Below are 9,670 nucleotides of genomic sequence, written 5' to 3' on the forward strand. Positions count from 1 at the left end.
ATCCCTACTTCTAGGGATCTTCCTAGAAGATCCCTCCCTCTTAGCAGCTGGAAGAAGGAAGGAAGGAAGGAAAGAGAGATGTGAGTCTGGGTAGAGTAGAGTCTGAGTAGAAGGATGCAAAGAAGGGTCCTCCTGAAGGGTAAGCTATTTAGTAGATCTGTGCTAGGATAAGGGCTTGCCCTCATGAATTACACAGAGTGGTAACCTCAGGTAAACATCTTGCTAGCTTCAGTTTGCTAGAGAAGAAATAGATTCTCAGACAGGAAACCTCATCTGACTAGTTTCAGGCAGAGAGTAGACTGATAAGATGGTAATTTTATGTGTCAAACTGACCAGATCACAGAATACGCAGACATTTGGTCAAACATTACTCTTGGTATGTCTGTGACAATATTTCTGGATAAGATTAGAATTTGAATCAGACTCAGAATTTGTAGACTGAGTAAAACAGTCTAAGTGGGTCCCATAAAATCAGTTGAAGGCCTAAATAGAATAAAAAGCCTGCCCCTTTTGCAAGTAAGAGGGAACTCCTCCTTCCTAACTGCCTTGAGCTAGGACATAGGTTCTATCCTGCATTCATACTCAAACTGAAAGAAGACTGACTCATCACAGGAGAGGAAACTTGAACAACTTTACCACACAATAGCATACCTCCCCACTAATCTTCTAAGGGCCCATTCATCTGTCCTAAAAATCATGTACTCTCCCTTAAGAGGCCTACATCCCCCACCTTCCCTTCCCCAATTAAAATAGTGTTTAAGTCTGAATTCTAAGTCACCTCAGGGACTCACTCATTTTTTCCTTGGGTATACATGAAATATATGTGTTAATAAACTTGTTTGTTTTTCTCCTGTTAATCTGTCTTTTATTATAGAAATCTCAACTAAGATCTCAAAAGGGTGGAAAAAAAATATTTTTATTCCCCTACACATGTATGGACTCCATCAATGGGCTTCCTTTCCTTCTGGCTTCCAGTTAGTTTCCACCACTAAGAAGCAGAAGGGTGAAATCGGGGAGAGGCAGAAGAATGAAGTCTTCCCTCCTTTTATGGTGGAGATGCTGCTTGCTGGGTGTAATCCCCAGCTATGGTTACAACTCCTGTCAGATGTATTCCCTCTCTGCCCATAGTAGTGGCCACACCCTCCCCAGTTCCTTCGGGCCTAAGAGTGGTAATTCCCTGATGTTTCTAGTCCCAGGGAACTACACTACCCACTGTGGTTTCCCTAATTGCCACAGACTGAATTGTGTCCCCTCAGATTCATATGTGAGGACACAATGAGAAGGTAGCCCTCTGCAAGCCAGGAAGAGAGCCCCTACCACACAACTCAAGCATGCTGACAACCTGACCTCAGACTTCCAGCCTCCAAAACTGTGAGAAATAAAAATTTCTGTTGTCTAAACCACCCAGTCTATGCTACTCTGTTTTGGCAACCTGGGCAAACACACTAGCCTATACCCTTATAAGAATCCCTTTATTAAATTCCCAAATTACCTACTATGAGTTTGCCATCTCTGTTCTTCTGAGATCCTTACTAATGCAAAATATGTACCTTTAATTCTCATTTGTTTGTACCTATGATTTCTCACAAACTTGTAATTCCTATATACATGACAGATTAATTATGACTTATAAAATTAGAACAAATTATTGTTTAAAAAGGAGAAATATTTAAATCAATATATCATTTGTGTTTTATTTAAGGCACAAGATGGCATATTTATTCGTACAAGGGGACTGGAAGGCTAGGCAGATCTGGGGTTTAAAGATAGTCTCTGCACAGAGTGGCAGAATTACCTACCAAGTTATCTCTCTAATGTTCATGTTCCTCTCCTGTCAAGTGAGCATCATCATTTGCTCTATAACCAATGCAGCTATTATAGGATTGCAGTAACCGCCCAAAGTGAACCACAGAAAACTGTTACCATTAATTATTATTATTTTTACTCTCTTACCAAAAATCCTTTTGTGATAGTGCTATTTTTGGAAGCTTCTTCAATCTTGAGCATATCAATGGGTGCTAGTCCTAACAACCCGCATAGCCTATGGGATTTTTATATTAAAGAGAATGAATTAATACCTATTAACAAGCTCTAAAAGCAATATGAACTAAGGCCAGGAAACATCCTGAATTTTGTCTACAAAACATTCTCTTTAGAAGGGAAGCTAATCAACGAATTATTACCTTTAATGAAGTTCTTATATTACATTCAGGACACTTGATATAATTTACTTTAATTAATTACTTTGTTATGCTTAGAGGAAGTTGTTTGACAAATTATTTGTCCTGCCCATAGATTCTCTTATTATCCCTTTTCTTCCCTGCTGCCAGAACAAACATAGACATAACCTAAACAAAGAGCTAAAAACTACTAACAAGCATCAGCACCTACCTCAGCAACTAACATGAGACATATTCACATAAGACCTTATTTAATTTTACTTTAGTAACACAGAATTTTCTATGGTTCAGTCAATAAGCATTTTACAGGGCAGTTAAGCCAGGCTCTGAAATCTGCACATATTATGAACATTTGTAACAGGAAAAAGGATTTCTCAGCAGGTAGATTGAATCATGAAAAGTCTGAAAATCAACAATTTATGCAACAAGGTTATGCAACAAGAAATTCTTAGCTTTTTAAATCCAACGTCCAAAAATAATTTCTAATAAATTGCTACTTACACATGACCTTGAAAGATACCTAATCAACCCATACTTCTAAGATGAGAGTGTTAAGTGAGTTATAAGACCTTGATCAAGTTCTTTAACCTGTACAGTTTTTAGATTTCTCATTAAAATGGGGGATATAATAGCACATAGGGCAAGGGCTGCTGAGAGAACGAAATGAAATAAGGCATGCAAAGTAGTTCCTGATACATAGGAAAGCACTCAATCATTGTTTGCTATTCTATTATCATAATATCTGATATCCATTCTAGCTATAGAATAAGATGACCTATTGCCCTTCTAAAAAATTGACTCATCCTACAATAGAAAGGGTTATTCTTACTATTATATGATCATTATTTTAGTTTAAGTCTTTGCTGTAAACATTTGTATGCCAAAAAGAATGACAGTTTTCAATTTTCAAGGTTATCTGTGTGACTTATCCATGAAGATCACTGGCTTATTTAAAAAAATTCCATACCAATAAGCAAAAAAAGCTGTTTCTTATTTCTTGCTCATCAGTCTACAATAAAACTAGGGTAAATTTTATGCTAAGCAGCTTAAAGAGACTGGAAAAACAGGTTTTAAATATCAAATCCTAAATATCTGTTGATTTGCTTCAAGGATTCATTTTAACTATGCAATTAATAACTTTAAAAAAGAGCAAAAAAATGACCAAATGGAGATCTTATTCATGTTTGAGGTTTCTGAGTTTTCTGATAGGTATGTCTTTTATAACTCCAAGTACCTTTGTAAAATGGGAAGAGGTATAATCCGAAATAGCTTACAACATGAGGCAATATTTCTAAAGTGCATGCATGCCACATAGATGGTCGTCCTTACTGGATGCACTAGTCAGTAGGAAGGCATGCTCATCCAGTCAAACATCTTAAAGTCCACTTTTTTCCCCTCAGTCAGGACCCAAAATGTAAGGGATTAAGCAAATGAAGCTCCAGCCCTTTTAAATATCTTTCTTTTTTATTTTTTTCTTTGGAAAGAAAAGTCTTAAGACAATAACCACTTTGCTTCATAAATTAATTGCTGTTATTTTAGCTTAAGGGTTACCATGTAAAAATACAATTCAAGCAAAGGTGGCATGCTAGTCAAGTTATTCTACTTCTATATTAAAGTCTAAAGCTGGATGAAGTTTGAACTTTCCTATAGGATCAGAACAAAAAAGGATTTAAAACTGATTTTCCCAAAATACATATTCACGAGACAAATCCCCAGTATCATGCCATGGGCAAATGCCTCAGACCTTATATTCATTTTCACCTGGAGCTAATAACTACAGATTAACAAGTGACTGCCCACCAAAGTCTGGGAAATAAAAGGGCCCAATATAAGTGTCCTTTAAAATGCTTTCAAAAGCTCCTGAATGTGGACTGTTATACCAGATAACTTTCTTGGATTCTTCAAAAGTCAATGTCGTAAAAACAAAAACAAACATTATTTTTGCTTCTCTTCCCTTATGTTCATCTGTTTTGTAACATGGAGGGGGACAAAACATAAGAGACTCTTAAACACAGAGAACAAACAAAGGGTTACTGGCGCGGTTGTGGGAGGGGTGATGGGCTAAATGGGTAAGGGGGATTAAGGAATCTACTCCTGAAATCACTGTTGCACTGTATGTTAATTAACTTGGATGTAAATTTAAAAAATAAATTAAATTAAAAACAAAAACAAAAGCAAACACATATGTCAAAAAAATTCTTAATTGATTGATTTTTTTACATAGAAGCACACCTATTAAAATGGTTTGTGCACAGCAGCCAGTTTGCAATTTGTAGCAAAACAATTAAAGCCCCTTGGCATCGCTGCATTAAGAAATACATTAAGAGCTGCCTGGGTGGTTGAGTCAGTTAACCATCTGACTCCCACTCAAGTAATTATCTCATGATCCTTGAGTTCAAGCCCCACTTCAGGCTCTGTGCTGACAGCTCAGAACCTGGAGCCCACTTTTGATTCTGTCTTTTCTCTCTGCCCCTGCCCCACTCACATTCTCTCTCCATCAAAATAAATTTTTTAAAAATATATTTTAAAATATAGTAAATATATATATACATTTATAAAAAATATATATTTCTCCCACAGAAGTGAGAGAAACAAAAATAATACAAAAACAGAGAGGGGGACAAAACATAAGAGACTCTTAAATATAGAGAACAAACCGAGGGTTGCTGGAGGGATTGTGGCTGGAGGGATGGGCTAAATGGGCAAGGGGCATTAAGGACAACCCTTGTTAGGATGAGCACTGGGTGTTATATGTAGGGGATAAATCACTGGATTCTCCTCCTGAAATCATTATTGCACTATAAGCTAACTAACTTAGATGTAAATTAATAAAGTAAAAATGTTTTAAATTAAAAAAAAAAGAAACACATTAAGAATTTTCAAGAAATTCTTTTTTGGGGATCTACGATCCAAGCTGTTCATTTGCAAACTGGACCCTATACATTAAGGGCAAGGAGAGAGCAAAGAAAGAAACAAACCACTCAAGATTGGTAGGTGGCTGTTTCAATAAGCAAGCGAACTTACATATGAGGTTTGCCTTGGGTGTTGCAAGATAAGCCGATCTCTGCACTGGCCTGCCATAATCTTAAAAGTTTATATAAGGGCCTTACCTAGTTCAGTCACATGTACCATCAATGGCCTCAACAACAGGTTGCTCTTTCAAAGTTGCATCCTTGACAACAGCTCCAGCTGTAGGAAATGGTGGGAAGGACATACATTCTAAGGGGAGGGGCTGAAGAGGTTCCTATTGCCCAGATCCAGCCCTCAGGTCAACTAGAGGTTACATCCTCTTAATGATCTCCTACAACACAAGAAAATAATTAAAAATTCTACTTCTATCCATAGATCCCTGTCCGATGATAATTGTGGAACTAGAAAGCTCTGTCGTGCCAAGACAGTGGATGGGTAACAGGTTTTGTGGCATATACAGCAGAATACACACAGAACTTAGAGCATGCCTTCACTCCATCATTTCTTCAAGTCTTTCTGTCTATAGTATACAGAGGGGACACAGCAGGGCAATGCTAACAAGAAAATCCTTTCCTAACCTCTGTCTCCATCCAACTCTACCTTGTCAACTTTCAAGAAGGAAAAGTAGTTATGAAACAGATAATTGGGTCTAATTTCTTATTGCCCCACCAGAAAACACAAATGTAGACGGACACAATAGCTTTAACCTGCCCTGTGCTTTTTCTATTTAGCACCCCACATAAGATGAGAGTATCTGAGAATCTCCCTGCGTGCTTGGTCTTTGCTCTGTTGTCAGTCTGGTAGCACTCCTGTTTCTTCACCTGTGTCTGGGATCAGCAAATCACTGAAGGGCCTTAATTCAGAGCCAAAAGAACAGTAGTAAAAGAACAGAAAATTCATCCTAGTGTGTGCACAATCCCATGTGATCCTCCATAAGCTAACATAGCAGGCAACCCCACAGGCAGGTGCAATAGGTTAGTGCAAAATAGAAATCAAGTTCATAATAACAGTAATGTTTAAGGACTTATTATGTACTAGATGTCAAATAAGGTACTCTCTGAATGTCAACTATAGAATTCTGAAAAAAAAAATCTCACAGATGGAATAACTGAGACAATGAATTTACGTGCCTCTTTCAAGAGTTCACCTTAATCCAGACCTTATTCCAGTGCCTGAGTGTTTTTCATAACACTGTATCTCAAAGACCAAAGGTTTTTGGTGAAGAGGAAAGTAATGAGGGTTAGAAAAAAGGAACTAAAGCAACTTTCAGAGCAAGTCACACGACTCCCTATCTTAAGCTCCAGGCCCCAGCCCACCAAGAAGACTTGAACTGTTTCTCACAGCCTTACTTGGTAGCCCTGCATCAGGATCACCTCCAGAGATCATTTACAATTCAGATTCCTGGGGCCTACTCCACCTCTAATGAACCCATATCTCTAAGAGAGGGACAAGCAAAGTGCATTTTGAATTGTGTTCCCACAGCGAATTTTAACTAGTTCTCCAGGTGAACCATTGGATTTGATGATTCAGAAAAGGAAAAAGGCAGAGTCTAAAAATCTCTACCAGAAATTCAAAGATAAAAAAGACATTCCAAAGTAACAACCCAGGAAGGAGCTTTTGTTTGTCAGCCTCATACATTTTTTATTTTTTTTAGGAGAACAGTTATTATCAACAAACTTCTGAAGGAAACCCAGTCCATTTATTTTACTTGTTTTGACATCTGCAGATAATGACAAGCTAAAGGGAAAAACAGGTTTAAGGATTGTAGCAATTAGTTAATTTGTCACTAATTATTAAAAAATAATATATGCAGCTCTGTGGTTCTCCAGAGGGGAGAGTTACAAATTACTACGGTGGTTGTCATTGCCACTGCCACTGCTGATGTTATTGTTGTTTTTAAAGAACTGCAGGCTCCATATGTTTGTGAATATTAATATTGTCTGAGGTTTGTCAGGTTTCCATGGCCACCTCGGTTCCCTTCTGCCCACAGGATGTGACGCACTGGGAGTCAGAATTATGAAGGAGCCCACTTATATAAATACAACCTGGGAAGCAGTTCAATCTGGAAACAGCCTCTTCCCTTCCCACAATTCCCCACCTTGTTCGTTTTGATACATTGACCGAAACGCACCTGCTTCCAGCCCACTAGTCCTTCACACTTGTTTTCTCTCCAGCTCAGTTATCCTCTCCAACTCCCCTCAATTCCTCTAGTTACTCTTCTGTCAACACATTCCTTAGACACACATTCTCACTCAAACCTTTTAGCAACACTTCCTCTAAGTTCTTTTCTAAACCAAAACCTAGCTTTCCCCTGATCATGATAGTAGAGTACAGAGATCCTGGTGATGTCATCTTTTTTCTCCCTGCTAACCCACTCCTAGTCTCATCATCCCAATGTCTTGGAACTAAAAGTAGGTCACACATTCTCAATATTTCTGCTTTCTCTATTGTTTCATTATTTCCTCTCAAGGACTCCTCCCTACTTTTAACTTCCCCTGTCTAGTCAGGCCATCCTCCTGATCTCACCCTTTATCTTCTTATCTCTGGGGGGCACCCCCCAGCTTTCCTGGTTGGCCCTGTCTTCTCTTATCCCCCTGAGAGATTACACATGAACTAGACCCCAGCCACAGCTACTTTATCTCCTGTACTCCAAAACTGTTGCTTCAGTTCCATCTTTTGTTGATTTAAACTCCACTTACAGGCCCAGATCCAATGCTTCTGGCATTGTGATAATTTTCCTACAAATTGACTTGACATTCTCTCTGCATCGCCAAAGCATGGGAGCAGTAGGATGCAGTGCTTAGGAATGTGGTTTCTGGATGAAACTACATAGGTAAAGCCCTGGCTTCACCATGCACTGTTTCTGTGATTCAGAGCAAGATATTTAACCATTCTAGGCCTTAGTTTCCTCATCCGTAAAATGATGGAAATAGTATCATCTATTTCATAGGGTTGTTATGAAGATTGAAAAAGATAACTCTTGGCTATAATTTAGACTGGTTGAAGGTAAGAGAAAACCCAACTCAGCCTGGCATAAAAAGCAAAAGTGTTTTTATTAGCTCACTTATCTCAAAGTCCAGAAGAAATATAGGCTTCAGGCTTGATTTGATTCAGTGGTTTAACCACAGAATCAAGGATCTAATTTCTTTCTCTCTCCCTCTGCTCTTCATTCTAAAGTGTCAGATTCAGCCTAAGCCTTGTTCTTCCCCACAGTTATAAGAGGCTATCATTAGGTTATGATAATGACAACCTTTGGATAACCTTTAGATAATGATAACATTTGGAGGACTTCTTCATCCAAAACAAAGGAGTAAACAAAATGATCACTTCAAATAGCTCTCCCATAAGAGTGAAGAACTTTTTCAGATACCTTCAAAAAACCTCTCCTGTCCCATTGTCCAGATATGAATAGCAAGCCCATTCTTTAACATTGCCCAGAGGAGAGGAATTCCTAAATTGGTTCAGATGAACAAATATGCCCAAATAGATCAATCACTATAGCAAACCTATCTTTCTACTCATAAACTGCGCAGTAAGTAAGAGCATAGGGGAGGAGAGGAGAATGGATGCTGGGGAGATGACCTAACACCCACTGTGGGGAGTCAAGTCCTTAGCTAACACTGGGCAATTAGTAACACCATACTGATATTAGCACTTATTATTATGCCCTGTTTACCTTTTGATCATTACTTCTCATTCTTCTTTATATCGTCATTTATTGTTTACACGATTGCTCCTTTACACTCTCCCATCCTCAAGCTTGAAAATGCTTTGGGCAGTATGTTTTATTGATTTTTTTTTACCACCCCCAAATTCTGTTCCTGGTAGGGTACATAAGAAAACCATAGCTGCAATAAATGCTGGCTGAATACATGAATAGACTATAAAAATGGTTCTACCCAGTGAAAAAGTCTCTCTCTGGCAGGAATTAGAGATTACACAATGCTCTTATACCCTTCAGTACAGAACAATTTAATACATTTTAATAATGTTCTTTCTTATACAAAATAATATTACTAAACCACCATTGATTACACAGGCACGGTGTCTTTGGTATTTTCTAACTGATCAGTAAAAGCTTATTCTTTACCACAATTACATGCAATTTATCCTTTTTGAATTTTTCTCTCACAGTAACTTTTGAAATAGATGATTCCATTTGACCAGAGTAGATGCAGTACAAAGAATACTAGGAGACATGATTTTTTTGGTTCATGTACCCACATAGTAAAAGCTAAAAAAAAATCTTTAAGTCAGTACATTTTAACTAAGACCCATAGTTCTAAAAACCATATATCATCAGGAAAAACTCCAAAATTACATACTTTGAAGTTATAATATATTTATGTAGGAAAATACTTCCCTGTTAAGATTAACCTTTAAATGTTCCCTTTTCCATAAAATATACTTCAATTTTAAACCAACATAAAGAAATATATGCCTTATTCTGTCCTATTTTTAGTAAATAACATGACTTCCAAACAAGTTTATTGTAATGCTTTTGAAAAGCAGGAAATATT

At 37.7% G+C, this 9,670-nt stretch overlaps 1 long non-coding RNA gene across 1 annotated transcript in view; it reads right to left on the reverse strand.

Annotated features, from left to right (window-relative positions):
• The window catches only part of LOC109267443 (uncharacterized), a 92,317-nt gene extending 82,865 nt beyond the window's left edge, over nucleotides 1-9,452 (reverse strand). The window contains exons 1-2 of the long non-coding RNA XR_008423738.1: nucleotides 8,827-9,452; nucleotides 5,291-5,481 (exon numbers count right to left, since the gene is read on the reverse strand). This is a non-coding gene — a long non-coding RNA (uncharacterized LOC109267443). The remainder of the gene's footprint in view (nucleotides 1-5,290; nucleotides 5,482-8,826) is intronic.
• Nucleotides 9,453-9,670: the final 218 nt, after the last annotated feature.

This window comes from Panthera pardus, unplaced genomic scaffold (assembly GCF_024362965.1).
Source record: "Panthera pardus isolate Hobbes unplaced genomic scaffold, ASM2436296v1 HiC_scaffold_2, whole genome shotgun sequence".
Classification (NCBI taxonomy): domain Eukaryota; kingdom Metazoa; phylum Chordata; class Mammalia; order Carnivora; family Felidae; genus Panthera; species Panthera pardus.